An 18297-nucleotide genomic window follows, 5' to 3' on the forward strand; every position below is an offset into this window, starting at 1 on the left:
GGAAAATCTGTTATGTTTGCAGCAATTAGTGATTTTGATTTGTGTATATTTACACCGCGTTTTTCATTATTTGTGCATTTTGTACATTTTGCCTGTGGTGTTAGTTTTCACATTTATACTCCGTGTACCAGATAATTTTACATAAACTTCAGTGTTTTGTGCTCATAACATCCATAGTCACACCTGGAAACGGGATGATAACATAACTGAAATGTCGGTTAGTCGTTATAATGCCCCAATTAGGTTCGTTATTGTACTCTATAGTTCACACAACTAGAGAATGTTGGAAATCGTTTCTTTTACGGTTTTTTAAAAATCGAATAAAGATTTGGAGAATGAAGAAACAAACGTATTGCCTAAGGCATGCCAGGTGCCAAACTCAAGATTAAGTCACAAGGAGACTTGCGTTGGAGACAATAGGGGAGAGGGGCCGTCATAAAGTTGGCTTTTTACTTTATCATTGTAGGAATGCGAACTGCACACTTGGAAATCTGTCATGTTTGCAGCAATGAATGATTTTGATTTGTGCATATTTAAAACACGTAAAAATCCTCGATTTTGAACTGTACCTCCTAAGCAGAAAGTAGGTGAACCACCTATCTCAAGACATCCTAGGGCAGTTTCTCTCCTTCACTCGTCCTTCCATCCACCCTTTTACCCTTTTACCTATACAGCCATCCTTTCATGTTTACATTAGTACATTCTTTCAACCTTCAATTCATCGATGCTGACCGGCTGAGAGAGGGCGCTACCATACCCCCTCACTTCCCCTTGACGTCAGACGCCAAAAAACAGCTGAGAGGAGCTGCGCGCGATGCTGCCGAAGCCGCCGACATTGTCAAATCATGTCAACAGAACCCCCCGCCCGCGACATAACCAAACATCCCGCAAATAACACACAAGACACAAGTGTTAGTTTGGGGAAAGTTGCTGCAGGTTTATTACATACAACGTTATGTAATCATGGTGGGTAATCTTACGGGCGATCCAAGGGCAGGCCTCATTCTCGCCACCTGCCCGCCTGTTGAGCCAAGCAGCACCGTGGCGAACCACCCATATGCTGCACCATTATGGTAATACATCTACTCACGCCCCTTGCGGGGCGTATCTAGGCAAACCCCCAATTGCACAGGCACACAACGACCCGCAGCACTACTGGGGCGCCAACACGGGTTCCCGGACCTCCCATGAGGTTCCAGGTATTATGCTCTGGCACCCCTATGTGCCCGCTAAAGTACAGTGCTGCACCTGTCTGCTTCCGGATCGCCCTGTAACTCCGCCTGCAATGAAAAAAGTACACATTAAAAATTCCAACAGGTGCCCCCCCCAACTGACACTCAGGGTCAGAGGTAGGGAGGGAAAAGAGTGTCCCTGAAGTACGACGCGCGACGTCCGGAGTGGCAAAGAGGCTACCAAGTAGGCAAGGGGAAGTTAAATACCCCTCGCCCTGCCTGCCGCCCCGGACGTGCGTCATTGGCCCGCCCCCCTCCCGCCGGGACTCCATCTGCCCTGGGAGGAGTGGATGACTGACGGTAAGGGGTGGGGGAGGCCCTCTGCGACTTCGGGCCCGCCATCCTGATGGCCACCGGGTGGCCTCCGGCAGCCGCATAATCACATCATGTCAACAGAACCCCCTGCCCTGCGACATAACCAAACATCCCACAAATAACACACAAGACACCAGTGTTAGTTTGGGGAAAGTTGCTGCATGTTTATTACATACAACGTTATGTAATCATGGTGGGTTATCTTACGGGCGATCCAAGGGCAGGCCGCATTCTCGCCACCTGCCCGCCTGATGAGCCAAGCAGCACCGTGGCGAACCACCCATATGCTGCACCATTATAGTAATACATCTACTCACGCCCCTTGCGGGGCGTATCTAGGCAAACCCCCGGTTGCACAGGCACACAACCCCCCGAAGGACTACTGGGGCGCCGACACGGGTTCCTGGACCTCCCAGGAGGTTCCAGGTTTTAGGTTCTGGCACCCCTATGTGCCCGTTTAAGTACAGTGCTGCATCTCTCTGCTTCCAGATCACCCTGTAACTCCGCCACAGCCCAGCCAGTGGCCACCGTCGCTGTCCGGGTCCCCCACCACTTCGCTACCTAGATTACCTGCAACCCTTGCTCTGCAAAGCTTCTCGTAAGTCGAAGAGGAACAAGTCCAGACCGACAGGTGATAAGTGGACCCCATCCACCTCAAAGTAACCCTTAATCCTGTCCTGAATCATCTCATGCCTGATGAAACCCATACCCCTCTGCTGGGTGAATCTTCTCATCTTGCTGTTGATTAGTCTCCTAGACCTGTCTACAGCTTCACAAGAATTAGCGCCCGCCACACCCTACGTGGCACAATTTCCGACAACCAGACTTCACACTCCCCCACTAATCTGCAGATCTCCCACAGATCCAATTTCATCTTCTGCAATAGTGTAGACCTTCCCAGGTTCGTGAGATCATTACCCCCAGGTGTATGACCAAGTGCTGAGGCGTGGCTCCTGCTGCTGCTAGCGCTTCCTTTACTCTATACACTAGACTGTTCCGGCACATGCCAGGGAAACCCATCCACACACAATCCGTGTTCGTGAAACCCTGCGTCCAGTTCCTGATCGCTGCCCACCGACCCAACCTGGAGACGGTTGAATGCCCCAAGACCCACACTCTTGACCCTGTCAAAAGAAAAGACACGATTCATTTTTTCATACTTTTATTAACAAATGTTTGCACAACACGATTCACTTTCTACCTTTATTGCCTTAAAGATTGCACAACACACCAAACACTGCACACTAAAATTCACAACTGAATTGACACAGCAAATTGTGACAACGCTAGGCGCTCATGGGCGGATGTACCGCTTGTAGCAAAGGGACTCCTAGCGTCCCACTTTATGAACACTTGCAGGTTGCATGCCCGCTTTGAAGGCCGCAGTAGCCGCCCCTATTCTGAAGGAGTGGCTAGAAAACTTCTTCTCCTGACCCAACAGTCCTGCTCTGGTGAGGCATGCCAACATGATTTTGTCCATTTGGTACTTAGTGAGTGGGATTAGGTCTGCATGTATCAGGAGGTAACCTTGCACTGCTGGACGCTGGGCAAGATAGGCCTGCAGGACTGACACTGGACAATATCTACGGTCCCCGAGAGCACAATAACTGCGCCTTTACCTTCTTGGTCTGTTTTGGACCTCCTGAGGGTGATGGTCAGGCTCGTGTCTATGCTAATGTCTGCCACCCCCAGGGCGTCCCCTGAGCTGTCGCTCCTGGAGCGCGCCACTATCTCGTTGCTCCAGAACGCTCCAAAGAAGGCTAGGCAAAAGGCCGCCGCAAACAGGGACGCCTCGCACTGCGAGTGTGCCACTGCTTGCAGGACGTCTAGCATGGATTGTAAAGTGGGGAAGTCAATAGGTGACCTTTTGTCGGGAACCCTCGGTTCGTCCCTAGCCCAGCCCTTCAAAGCCGCCCTGATGACAAAAGACTTAGCCGTGTCCCATGCCCCTCTCAATCTAGCATCATGACTGATAGCAGCCAGGTGTCCACAGGCCCAGGAGTGAGATTTACCCTGCTTCTTAGCTCAAACAACAAAGGCCTGCACTCTGTCCTCAATGCTGACAGGCCCATGTCCTCAACAGCTTTGTTGAAATTCGCCAGGTGACTCCTATAGCGTCTTTTCGTACCTGGGGCCAGAGATCTCTCCCCCAAAGCTCTTAACTCTTAACAGAGTGCCGGTGGGAAGGGGGTAATTTCTGCTCTCGCCCACGGGCAGGCCGCCCGGAAACGGTCCCACTGGAAACGAGAAAGAGCATCAGCTGCTACGTTTTTAACCCCGCCATGTTCCTAGCCCTGAATTCAATGTTGCAGCGCAGGCCCCTATTGGCTAGCTCCCTCAGCAGACAAAGGACCAGCGGGCATGCGGCTCTTTGCCCGTTGATAGCCTGGACGACCGCCATGTTGTCTAACCAGAAAAGGACCTTTCTATCGGACATGGGCCCAGGCCAGAGGTGTAAAGCAATAACAATGGAGAAAAGTTCAAGCACCATGATATTGGAGGTGATGCCGCACTTGCGCCAGACGTTGGGCCACGTCCAGAGCGGCAAAGAGGCTACTAAGATGGCGAGGGGAAGTTGAATACCCCTCGCCCTGCCTGCCGCCCCGGACGTGTGTTATTGGCCCGCCCCCCTACCGCCGGGACACCACCTGCCCGGGGAGAAGTGGATGACTGAAGGTGAAGGGCGGGGGAGGCCCTCTGCGACTACGGGCCCGCCCTCCTGATGGCCACTGGGTGGCCTCGGGCAGCCGCAATCCCAATGCTACGAAGCGGTGGAGTTACAGAAGCCCGTTTCGGTATATCATTGGGCAGCCTAAGGCCTGCTTTGAAATAACAGCGGGCAGCCTTGCTAGAACTGATGAGGAAAGGAGTTTGTATCCCTCCCCTTTCTGCTCTTTACAGCCCTGCCAGTTTCTCCTACCCCGAGGAGCTGGAATAGGAGCTGGGACTGCTTGTGACGACTCTGGAGCTCTGACAACTTGGTGCAGCAAGCCAAGCCATTTCAGGTGCCTTGGGGGGGTAAAACTCCAAACACCCTCTGTTATACTGGAGTTGGAGAGTTTGTATATAACGCAAGGATGAAGACTCTCTGCTGGGCTACAGTGCCAGGACACTCTCAGTCTCGGGCTGGCTCCACAGACGCTGGGACTCTGCGACCCTCGGACTTATGGTTTTGACCCATCTTTGGGACTCCATGTGCATCTCCAAGAAGGGGTAAGTTAAGGTTTTTCCCTTACTCACCCGTATATGGGGGCCCCTATACCACTTGGTTGAGGGTTTTTGGGAGGTCCCTGGAAGTAAATTTGGCAGCAATTTAGGCCAGTGAACTGCAGAGGGGCTTCGCGATTAATACACTATTCGAAAGCTTACTAAAGGTGCCAAAGGAATTGCCCAGTCACAGTCTCCAAATCTAGGCCAAAAGGTTAAAAAGCGAGCTGGCTAGGCGGCTGCTTGTTCTAATCATGCAGCCCTTTTCAGAAAAGACCTGCCCTTCCTTACTAAATTTGTTAAGATGGCAAGCACTGAGACCTCTAACCAAGACTATCAAGAAGGAGACTCATCAGATCTGGACTCGACCATTAGCCCTGGTGTGTTGGCTTCCTTAAGGGCTGAGACATCAATTTTTTCAGCTTCGACTAAGTTAAAAAATATTACATCTGATGGAGCAGAGGTGGAAACCAAAGATCTTAGAAAGTACCCTCTATTCTTTAAAGCCAAGCCCGGAAGGCTCTTGTGTGAAGTGGAGTGGGAGATTACAGGCAGTTGGCAATTCATTGGACTCATGTCCGGAGACTCTAAATCCCATGACTGAAAGTCATTCCTCCCTTCCATCTTCAGGTTTTTTAGGACCATCAGCTGGAGGGGGGCCAATGGATCAATCTATTCCAGTGGTCCCAGCGGTGTCTGTTTTGACTATACCAGTGGAGTCTGCGCTTTCTGATCCAGAGGTTTTACAGTCTGATTATAGGCCTAATTCACATCAGGTTAATCCTTCTCTAGATAGTAGCTTTTTTCCGTTCAATGGGATGCTAAGAATCTTCTTAATTTGATACTCGATGAAATGTGTGAACTGAAAGCTTTCCAATCTGCTGAGATTGCGGTGGTCCATGCTCGCTTGACTAAGATTGAGGAAAATATGGCTCAGATCCCGGTACTGATGTCAGAGGCCGAAACCAGGATTTCGCAATTGGAGGATCAAGTGTCAACTGTGAATCTCAAAGTCGCCACTTTCCAGTACCAGAGAACCATGCTGGAATATAAGTAGGAGGAATTAGAGAACCATTCCAGGTGCTCCAATCTCCGTATTCTCTGCATTCCAGAGGGCATTGAGGGCCAGCAGACTCTTCAATGGGTTGATTTATTCATGATGAAAAATATCCTCCCAGAATTCTTTGGTGATCTGACGATAATGAGATCCCATCGCGTTCCAGCACATCTCTCCTAATGCTAAATTTCCATGGACTATCTTGATTAACTTAGGGGACTTTAGGGTCAAGGAACAGATTCTCCTCAGCAGAAGTCCCATCATGTCGCATTTTTTTCGGGCATGTCAACTTCCGCACCAAAAAGGCAGAAAGAGTTTGTCAACATGCTACATTTGTTTAAGGAACAGGGGGCACAGGTAGTGATAGCCCAGCAGAGTGAGCTGAAGATGCTTGTCAATGGTAGATTCCGCTACTTCTGCAGTGTCCCAGATGCACAGGAATTATTGCAAAAGATTTCCATGGAAATATCCTAATGGCATTATGTTATTTCCTAATTATGTGTTTGGGGTTTTTTCTTTTCATTTCTTGGCAAGGCAAATAGCTACTCGTGCATGGAGGACTGTCATTGTTTTCTTTTTCTCCTTTTTTCTCTGTTGCTTTTTTTTGGTTTTGTTTAATATAGGCTTAATTGTTAAAGAAGAGGTGGGGAGAGGGGAATGGACTGTCCGGCAGCACTAGGCACCGAATCATTGTGCCAGTATAAGGGTGGGTGAGATAGGTTGTCAGGTTTTAACCGGGTGTGGCCATCTGATCAGGGTGACAATGGGTTGAGGGTGGGGTCACAGGGGTGGAGAGGGAGCATGGGGGAAAAAACAAAATCCATATTCTAAGTTCCTATACATCGGTCCATTGTTATATGAAAGGAAAGAAGGGGGAGAATTCTGCCTGCCTTTTGTTTGAAACCTTTCTTCAAAGTGGTAAACCTATATTTTGTATCAGATTATTGGGGTGTCTAGAAGCTTGCATCCTATTTTGTAAATGGGAAATAAGGAAATATTGAAGGTGGTTACTTTCAATGTAAATGGCCTCAATAATAAGAACAAAAATGCGGGCCATTGAGGCTTTGATTAAGATAGAGAATCTCTCTGCCAGAGACCCATATACCAGCGGGGAAATTAGTAGGGGTGGGTGGAATTTGGGGAAACTTAAGCGAAACGGCACATAATCTCTGCAAACATGCTGAATTTTGCATGCTCGCGGATATTTTGATGCGCCCGTTGTTGTAATCTATTCAGGCGAATCTACTGGCTGATCAGTGAGTGCTACCTTGTTGGGTGGATGTATAGTGCTTTTTCCATACACCATAGCTGCGTAAAGGGCCAGAAGAGTTGTCTCCAATGACCATGTATGCGAGTAAATTTGCCACCGCACCGAATGGCACCAAGGTCCCTAGAGTGAGCTGCCCATCACAGTGGGGAAATGGTGGGGAGACGGTGCATACCAAGTGTGCATGTGGGGTGTGGTCAAACAGGCGGGGCTTCAATGTGAGTTCACATGCCTCTTGTTTATAAAGGGTCAGAGGCCGATCAGAGCAGCAGATGAGGAGAAAGTAGCCTCCTGGTCACAAGAACTATACGGGGATGGCGCTCAAGAAACTCCTGGATACAAAGAGCTCCATGAAGGATCACAGCTAATTTTCAACAGTAGATATGTGGAGAAAGCACACCTGCCCAGCCTTGACCGAGCTCATGATTTATTTGGGCTTTTTAAGCGTTACTGAATTTGAGATTCAACTCGGGCACCTGCTTTATTTATATCTGTAAGTGAATCCTGTTGAGGTTTACTTTTTGTGACAGGAGCATCTTGCCAGAAGGAATCCTGCCCTGCATATTTATCAAAGAAGATGCCACTGTTTTGTGCAATAGCTCTACTCAACTGGATTTCTTTCTACTGGCTAATCAGTAAGTGATACCTCGTTGGGTAGATGTATAGTGCTTTAAACAAGTTATTCACCCCTTCGTCATGCTCTTCCTACTGCTGCCTGTGAATACACACGACAGCAGACAGTAGCTTTAATGATGCTCAGCAGGACCCTGCTGTGGACAGGATCCAAGACGAGAAGTTATGTCTGTATCCAGCTGAGTGGGGCTCAAAAAGAAACATGGTACCTTTTTGCTTTACCCTTTAGGCCCTGGATTTCCAAAAGGCGCTGCAATGTCTTAACTCTACTAATGAGAAAGAACAACAGGGTAGTGTTTTTATTTCAAATATTGAGTGCTATTATTAAAGGTTTGTAACTCTGTACAATCCGAAATCCCAAATGCCAAAATTCCCATGGTTCCCCGAGTGGAACGGAATTTGCCGTCCACACCTAGAAAATTGCAGATTTTTCAATGTTTAAATCCTGGGCAGCGTATAGGGGTTTCTCTTCATCTTCTTTAACCCACAGTGGGACAGCGATTTTTCATAGTTAAAAATTTCAGGCTGAGGTAGGTAATTCGGTGAGTGATCAAAGTGGAAGATGGTGTTGAATCACCTGCAATCTAGGACACAGACCTTTGACGCTTGCTAGTACATATGCCCCAGTAGAGGACAATCCCACCCAACATGAGACATTTTTCCAATCATTAATCAAAGTATCAGGTGATTTAATTGTGGGAGGGAAATTTCAATTTGGTAAATGAACCTAAAAATTAATTCCTCATCTAATTAAAAAAAACTGTTAAAATGAAAAACGTTCAAAATTGTACAAAGCTATAAATCGACGCTAGATATAGCCAACCCTTGGCGGAAAGCATTTGCCAGTGAAATTGCTTACACCTGCTTCTCAGGAAGATTCAATACTTTCTCGCGCATTGATTTATTTCTTATCTCCAGGCGACTGGTTATCAGTTTGCAGAACATTCTTCAGAATGGGTTCTCGGACCATGCATTGATCATTTTTGAGTTAGAACTGGGTGACTGTAGTACAACCTCCAAAAGATGGCCTTTAAATCATCAATATTTATTAGGGGAGAATTGGGTGCTTTCTATTAAAACAGAAATAAGAGAGTTCTTTGAGCAAAATCATAGCTCAGCTCCACTGCATGTGGTCTGTGATTCGTTCTCGTTTGGAGGTCTTGGGAGCGATAGGAGACATAATGGTACAACATTATAGGAATATATATGGCCAACAACAATCTATTGATATGACATCTTTGAGAGATTTTCTTCAGGAATGAATTGCCTGTCTTATCAGATTCTGAAAAAAGGAACATGGCAAATCCATTTGCAAAAGAAGAGGTAGGGGAGGTTATCAAAAATATTCCCAATGGTAAAGCCTGTGGGACAGACGGCCTCCCTGCTGAGTTTTTTCAAACATTTGCAAGTGTAATTTTGGATTATATCCTTTTAATTGTAAATTCAGTTCTTGAAGGTGGGTTTATACCTCTGTCTTTCAGAAAAAGGAATTTAGTCAGTTTTTTTAAAAAAAGGCAAAAATAGTGAAGACCCCAATTCATATAATCCTATAACGCTTTTAAATTCTGACTACAAAATAATGACCAAACTTTTAGCTAATCGATTCAACAGGATAGCCTCACACTTAATCCATTCTGAACAAAATGGTTTTTAGCAGGGAGGCAGCTCATCACCAATACACATTTTTTAGTGGAGGCACTAGACTATTTTGAGACCTGGAAGGTACCAGCATTAGCACTTTATTTTGTATTTTTGCAAAATTTGGCATACCCTCCAAAATCACGGGGTTGAGTGAGAAATTATATTTGAATGCAGAGGCCAATATCATTATTAATGCCACTGAGGTTGGTCAAGTAGAAGTTAAAAGTGGAAACAGACAAGGATGTTCGTTATCCCTGGTGTTTTTTGCTTTTTTTTATTGAGCCCCTGGCGATAGTCATCAGAAATAATGTAAATAAATAAATTGTGTGTCTTGTAAAGCGCACTGCTACCCGCACCGCAGGCCTCGTAGCGCTATAGACGGCTGGGGAACCCGTCCTGGCTTTCCCTGTGAGATAGTCCCTCCTGGGAGTCTCCAAGGTGAAACCAGGCATCCCCGGCGTTTGTGAGGGGCCGTTGTGGAGATAAGGCAAGCTAATGCCCAGAGTTGACAAGTGTGATCTCTGGTTGGAGTAGGCACCAATGCGAGAATTATCGAGTCCGCTGATCCTGGTCCAAGACCCTGCCGCGTCGGGAATCGAACCCTGGTCCCGGGCCGTTCTCTGCTCTCGGGTCTGCCGCCTCTAACCAGTGAGCCACACCACTCCACAATGGGGATATCTGCCCTCTGTTTCCAACTATGGGTAAAGGTAAATTTTAAGCAGACAACATTATGCTTATTATAAAGCCAGCTATGGAAGTGCAGGCAAATGCCTTCCAGATTTTTGACCTTTATGAGTCTTTTGTCAGATACAAAATTAATAAAAGAAAAACAGAAATATTCTTGTGTGGTTGTGTATCAAGGAATTTACACGCCGATATCCTTCCATGCTTAAATATCCATCCCAACAGATACCTAGGTGTTTATTTTTCCCATTTATTTCAGAATTATATGATTTAAATTTTGTTCAATTGTTACGAAAGTTTCAGGACTTATTCTCTCGATGGAATTCTCTCCCCATTAACCGTTCTCGGCAGGGTTGCCTTGATCAAAATGTTGGTGCTTCCACTGTTTAATTTCTTTTTTTCAGCAATTCCCTGTGTTTTAGTGAACTCCTTTTTTACAAAATTAGAGTCAATGTTTACATACTTTCTGTGGGGCAAAAAGGTTCCTCCAATTGCACTTAGCACCTTATATGAGGAACGGGAAGATGGGGGCCAATTTGAGGGAATACTATTTTGCATATTTTGCACAATATAAGTCTAGATTTAAGCAGGAACCACATCTGGGTCTTTTTATTAACTTTTTCATGAATTTAATATGTAAAGAAAATCAGATTGTCTGCCCACTATCAATTTTTAGATCTCCTAAAATTAGTAAGATATAAGTGTATACACTGTTTTTTTTAATAAACGTCAGCCCTTTCTCAGAAGGCACTCCATCCCAGTAATTAATTTTGCAACACTGATAGCTGGTCTTATTGTGTCAGCAGGAATTAGAGAGTTGTTTTTAATGATAGATGGTTTAATATAAGTGAAATGTCTCAATTAATCCCCAGCGATTTCCTCCTCCTTGGGTAATATAATTTTCTCAGTAAGCAAACTTGATCTGCTTCTGATCATCGGTCAGAAACATTTAGTTCATGACTTACTGGCAGATACGGCAACGACAAATCCTGGGGAATTGAAAAAATGTCTAGCCTCAAGTAAGAGGATCAATCTTGAGGCCAAGGCCATACCAACATGGGGTAAATATGAGGAGCTGGATGTTACAGCAAAAATGTGGTCTACAGTTAATAACTTAAATTTTTGTTCCGTTAGACGGGCTAATTGGCAAAGGATGTTATTTTTCAGCAAGTGGTTACTTTATAGAACCCCTTGCTTTGTGGCCAAGGTTTAGCCCAATCAATCGGGGAAGTGTTTCTGGGGCCACATTCACCCTTCATCCAATTGGACTCATATAATATTACAATGCCCCTTGATCCAGAAACTTTGGAATTATATATTTGATTATTTAGTAACAGAGTATTTAATAACGATTGGGTTTAATACTCGGCCGAAAGTGTTAGGCTGTGACCCAGACCTTTGGTTACCCGAGAAGTTGATTAAATTATTATATATTGGAACGGCTGTCGCCAGATCACTTCTACTTCAAAGATGGTGAACTGATCTAATTCCATCTAAAAATGAATGGGTCCGGAAAATGTCACAGGTTAAAAGAAGCTAACAAGCCTATGCATTACGACTTGGTGGACTCAAGAAGTTTGGGAAGATCTGGGCACTGTACTTTGACTGTGATTTCTGAAATTCAGTATTTATCTTGGCGTATTTCTCTAATCTGTCTTTACTTTTTGAATCTCAGAGTTTGGCACTTTAACACGTACAGAATAGTTTATGTCATTTTACCATTCTTATAGGACAATGTTTTTTTAAATGCTGTGATCTGCCACACTTGCAGAGGCTCATTGAGGACATCCTGGGGATGGAGGGGTAAAGGATGGCACCCACCAGTGAATATGAAATATAGCTGGGAACTACCATGCCCTTCAGATCCTCATCATGGCATTGCTGCCGCAAAGCATGGCGCAGATGCATTATTTTGCCCCACGCACACTTCGCATCTCTGCCACCTGGTGTGTTAGCACCCCACAGTGTGGCAGGCATATGCACTGCGCCCCAAGAAGTGTCAATGGCACACAATGCGGAAAGAAAGTCCATCACCGTCCACTGATGTGTCAGTGGCACACAGTGTGGAAAACAATCCACCTTTGTCTACTCATGTCTCAGTGGCACACAGTCCCGCAGCTGGTACAGAAAAACCCACAGTTGGGGCTGTGCACATATACAAGGACGAGGATGGATTTGAGATCACAAGGAGGCACTACCATTCATTTCCACAATCTGGCCTGTTTATCCTTGGTGCTACAATGGCCCCACGACCTACCATTGTCCTACGTTACACTCCGATGCAGTCACCTTGGTCTGCAACTTGGCCTGCCATATGTTCTTCAATGACCAATTACATGGCGACCTCACTGGGGACTGTACCCTTCCAGTTCAACGGATGGACTCTGGTTTGCCCTCCACCAGCCCATATTGTGAAGTGTGCTTGTCCTGTCCCTCTACCACTCCAGCTACTAAACTTCACTGGTTTTGCAATAAACATCCAGTGAACCACTGCTGTGCTATGTTTTACCTAATTTATGTATGAATATGTGGAATAATGTAGAGACAGTAATTCACCTTACGTCAATGTTGTTCATCTAATGGGATGCCAGTCACAGTATGCTACATAGCCTATTGTGTTTCTGGTGACGTAAACACTACAATGGGGACACATGCATTAGTCACTTCCATGTCCGGACATGTACTGAACCACACCCAGATCCTCAGAGTCATTGTGGCTATCCCTGCTCTGTTCTGTCATACGCCACGGCATTCCACTCGGATTACATGCCGACGTTGGTCCCACATAGCTACCTGTCGCAGGCGTACTCGCTGTTGGTATGCAGGTCAGTGGTCTAGCTGTCAACATGTCACAGCCACTCCCTGAGGGCAGGTTTGCACACACACCACACCCATCCTGCACATACATCACAGGAAATGTGACCACACAAATATAATGGATTGACAACGTCACATCCTTTATTGCCGGTGGTGTAAAGATGCAGTAATTGTAGTATATTATCAATGAGACACGCAGAGAAGTAAGTGGAATCCAAACATAGATTTATTTTCCGTTTCAGCATTACACGGGAGTACTGCTGTTCTCTTCAAAGAACAACTGTTGAATGTTGATTCAACAGTTGTTATCTCTGTTAGAGAACTGTACCATCAAACCTTCAAACATGCACCTTCAAACATAAACATGTTTGGAGGTGCGAACGCCAGTAGTATTACACGGAACATGGAATTTGTGTGAAGCAATAAACATAGAGAAAATACTTTAAAAGAACTCATAACATGTTTTAATACAAATACAGAACAAAAGCCCTTTACAGGTGGTGACTGGATGGCGGATGCTTCAAGGGTCTGAATCATAAACAGCCCATGAAAAGTTGAGCAGAGGGTTAGTCGCACCTTGAGCTGTATGGCTGTCATGGGCCTACCACCACATGCTGTGGACTTAAGTTGCACAGGGTTAGTGCCACCCAAGGATGATGTGGCCATCAGTGGCCTACTACCACGTGATCGGACTTGAGTTGCACAGGGTAAGTGCCACCCGAAGCTGACATGGCCATCAGGGGCCGACCACCACGTGACGCGGACTTGAGTTGCACTTGGTTAGTCGCATCCTAAGTTGTATGGCCGTCAGCGGCCTACCACCACGTGGAGCTGACTTGCGTTACACAGGGTCACTGGCACCAGAAGACGATGTGGTCTTCGCAATCGATCTGCAGGGCCGTGGAGCAGGTACACATATTGTGCACCAAGCCATGGCAGCAGGACCAGGTAGGAGTAGGTAATTATTTAGTCATGGATGCACAGGGGCGGCGGTCTCTCTCTCTCTCTTTCTCTCACTTCCCTCTCTTTACTCTCTTTCTCACTCTCTTCCTTCCTTTCCTTCTATCTCTCTCACTCTCTCTCCCTTTCTCACTCTCTTCCTTCCCTCTCTTTTGCTCTTTGTTTTTTTTTTCCTTCTCTATTTTTCTGTGTTTCACTCTTTTGATATGCACATTACACACGTCCTTATTTTGTGCTTATATTCCAGGCTGTGCCGTCAACATAGATGGACCCGACAGGAGTCTTCCAATTTGTTGTTTTGTGTTGATTTTGTTAAATTTCAATAAAGTTCTTGGTTATTACTTAAGTGCTGTGTGACTCTTTCTCGTTTATATTACTGTTATTTGGTGGTGTCCACCACAGTGTGAAATTTTGGGGCACTTATGGTGGGAATACTTGTGATGTCTGCAGTTTGCACCAGCTTCAGAATAGTGTGTTAGATTTATCTCAACTTTAGTTGCATTAAAGTGCTAATAATAACTGTAGTAGTGGGTGCATTTACAGTGTACACCCAAAATAAATGAAGAAATCTCATTGTATTTATTATGGTTGGAAATAGTGGGTCAGGTGCTGGATCCTGACGGGATACACTGGCAAGTTTGTTTATTTTTCTGTACACAAAAAAACCACATCACAACTTTCACAACCAAAGGCAAAAACTGCGATGCGAAACAAAATTCTGGTGATAAGCCGCGTTAGCACCAGGGATTTTACACCCCCTTTCTGCTGGTGTTAAGAAGGATGACTACATGTAACAAGAAAGGGAACATAGCCAAGAGCCACACCAGAACACCCACAGGTACCATATTCAATGAGCATGATACACGGATAGCCATGAGAGCCACAACAACCCCAGGACCGCCAGCGCCCCCCAACCCGCATTTGAGCAAATGTTCCAGTGTGGGCATTGTGTTAGCATGATGGGCACGGGCCCTACAACATCACAGTGTGCTGTCTTTAGCGGACGATACCATGTCACCTCAACGTTAGAAGTGAGCCTGGACATGTAACTATGCACGCATCCTCTTGCATGTACAAGTGACATGTGCTGGTCCGGCGTACACAGGTCAGCGCAGAGGTGTGCCTATCCGACAAGGGGAACGGGGTGTCTCGGACATGTCCATGGGCAGGAAGTACGGTAAGTGTGTCTCTGTGTTCTGGTGTGGCTGCGACAAGTGCCACAGCAGTCGATGTTGTGAAGTGGCATGCACCAGCTCCAAAGGGTAGTGTCACGGTGTGGTTGGAATGCCGCAGGACATGCGCGAATAGGCATTACAATGGTGTGTTGTCGGAGTGCATGGGGTACAACTGCGTTGCACACAAATGTGTGGGGGCTCGTGGGAGGGAGGAGCAGCTGTTTGGCAACATAACACACAGTGAACTCACCCATTTGCCACGTGCTGGGTATTTCATCCATGATGACCAGGGTCACACACATCCCACAACACCCACGACCAGCCTCTGTACATATCCTGTATGAATGCAGCTGGAGAAGTTACTGTAGGGATGAAGTTGTTTGGCTGAGCTATCTTGCGCAAGCACATTTGGTGCTCTGAGAAGGAACTTGCAAGTGACCAGCCCCCCTGACAGATACGATAATATTTGCATCCTTCTCCCACACTATGCACTACCTGATTCGAGGACGACGAGTACACATCCCACACTCAAAAGCCCTTCATCATAGCTAGCATGCATGAAATGGCCTTTACACATACTCCCACCACACCCCTGCCCTGCACCCATTGCACACAGACCCGGCATATTGCACAAAGAAAGCTGTGCCATTTCATTCACAAGACTGGCACACAGCAAGCCTGTGCAGCTACAACTAGAGCCACTGACGCAATGGCAGAGCATCCTGATACATGGTCAACTCCATTCACGTCCACCTGTACCTTGCTCTTCTGCTGCATGTCCTGGGTGCACTGCCTTTGGCAGTGCTGTGGATCACTTACCGGTTGAGCTTCTGCATTGCGGACATCACCTGCATTCAACCTGTGTTGCAATGTCGCACATGCCTATTCGAGTGGTGCATGGACGTGTGCCTCTCCAACGTGTGGGTAGCTGACATGGATTACGATGGGTGTTTGCGCCCCTGTTGGCCCCCAAGCAGGAGTGTCATGGTGATGCCCGTTTGTTGCATGCATGGATGTTTGGCATGTATGTTGGGAACTGGGCCTGGGAGATTGCACGTGTCGTAGTATGCAGTGAGCAAATTGGCCCACTCACCGATTCTGCTTAGGTGCACATTGGGTACAGTGGTTGGAGTCAGCACACTGTCCCGGTCTGCTGATGCATTACGTCGAAGACATGTCAAATATTGTGGCCAACCATTACTCATTAGAGATAGTGGCTTACGCAGCTGCACTCGTGTTCACGAACGAGTGACAAGGTACCTACAACCATGGGTCACTGCTCTTGCCTTTCTCCCTCCATAACGAGGTCAACGCTATTATGCCTGCATCTTGGCTTGCTTGGAGACACTCTGTGGTATATTAACTGATGATAACTCTTCTATGGGGACGCCTCCCCTCCTATTTATTAACTATAGGTAGTATATGACCATTCCCTCAGTAGATACTCATACAATACGTAAACAATGCTAGATGAAGTAGACGTGATATGATAAGGACCGTCAGAAAAAAGGTTATCGATGTTAGGGATTGACGCCCATTCATGTGGACATGGTCTATCTGTTCGTTTTTACCTCTTATTAAGTTACTTCATGACCACTTTTCCTTAATATATTGCTCTTGATGGTGAACGACGTCCTGGAAGATATCACACGCCCTACTGAATACGATTGGAGGGGCCTTTCCCACTCTATTTCTATGCTCTGAAGAAGTCCTGTATATGGACGGAGCACGTCGGCTGTCCGTTGCATTGTTTGCACTGTTTTCTCTGGAATAATAACCAAGAGAGAAAAAAAGAAATAAAAGAATCATCAAAGAACGGTTGAATATGGACATTTGATTTATCTTTGCTGGTAGAACTCCTTGGTGGTGCACCTTTGCTTTGTTTTGAAAATACCTACAACCATGACTCGATGTACCATATTGCACGTGTCCCACTGCATCATTGCACGTTGTGCATCTGGTCACATGTCCCAAGACGACAGTGGACATGGCTGTATTGGCTTTGACTCATGTCCGAGTTGCGAACAACCAATGCTGCTTGAAACTGACGTGTGTTAGTGATGGACTACCCGAGGTGAATGTGGACGTTTTCCTATGTTCCTTATTCAAGCTGCATTTGTTTCCACATTTTCCTTTCTCTTCAAATGTGTTGTGTCTTCATTTGTATGCCAATGTGTGTGTCACATTCTCTCTGGCGAGCTGCCATATGTGAATTGCTAACCCATCCAGACTGTGGGCCTGTACTTATGCGTTCTCATGTGCCTTTTTTGTACTGACGCTTTTGGATGTTTATCGGCCACAGGATATTGGTGTGTTCTGCTTCCTATGTGTGTGTGCTGCATTGTGTGTGAGATGTCCCTTCGTGTGAGGTTTTGTTCACCCTTCTCTCTTTAAGGCAGTGTGGTTTTCACTTCTGTGCTTGTTCAGTAGTGAGATGTGGTCGGGTTGTGTGTCTTGTACTCCTTGTTGGTTTGTTTCATTTTGGCCATGGTTTGTCTGTAGTTGTGTTATACTTAATTGTGCATGTAAGCCATTGTGCCCATCTCCCCCGTACCCCCACTCCCTGCTTGTTCCTCTTCCTAGTGCTGTTGTGTCTATAATTTTGTTTCTCCACACATAAATGCATTTAAAGAACAAATTAAAATAGTTCCTTGATTCTTTTAGATTGCAAAACTTCTCTCTATTGGTTATAAGACACATAGAATTAAGAATGTGCAGCATATTCTATTGACACACTTTCTAGAAGATTCTACAAAATGTGCAGGTTAAAAGTTCATAATTTTTTTTAAACCTAACGATATTTGTTGCAACATTTTCTCGAACATTTAACGGCATGTGCAGGTTAAAAGTTCACAATTGTTTTAAGTTCGAACAGTGCTTTCCAAATGCAAGTAGCAGGTGTGGTTGAGTTGAGCAAATTTTATCCTATGATATGTACTCCAAGTTTAAACTTATTTTTCTTAACAAATGACAAAGATGCTTTACCACAAAATGAATGTGCACCCTAATTTAAAAAAAGACAATGCTTTTCATCTCCCAATCAGGTATCATTTTCTATGGGAAAAAAAGTAGTTCTCCATTTTTAAACATATCTTTTATTCCATGAACCGACTGCATGAGCTAGACATGTATCCATACCTTCCAGCCATACCTTCAAAATGAGAGTGTGGATTGTAGGACATAGCTATGTTTTCTGGTGCAAGAATAATGCAGAACAGAGACGTATTGACTTGAGCCTAGGTTTACAAAATGTGGACATTAAAATGCTTTGGACAGAGAGTATTGAAGTGGCACCAATTCTTGCCTTTG

The sequence above is a fragment of the Lissotriton vulgaris genome, chromosome 4_1 (assembly GCF_964263255.1).
Source record: "Lissotriton vulgaris chromosome 4_1, aLisVul1.2, whole genome shotgun sequence".
NCBI classification, from domain to species: domain Eukaryota; kingdom Metazoa; phylum Chordata; class Amphibia; order Caudata; family Salamandridae; genus Lissotriton; species Lissotriton vulgaris.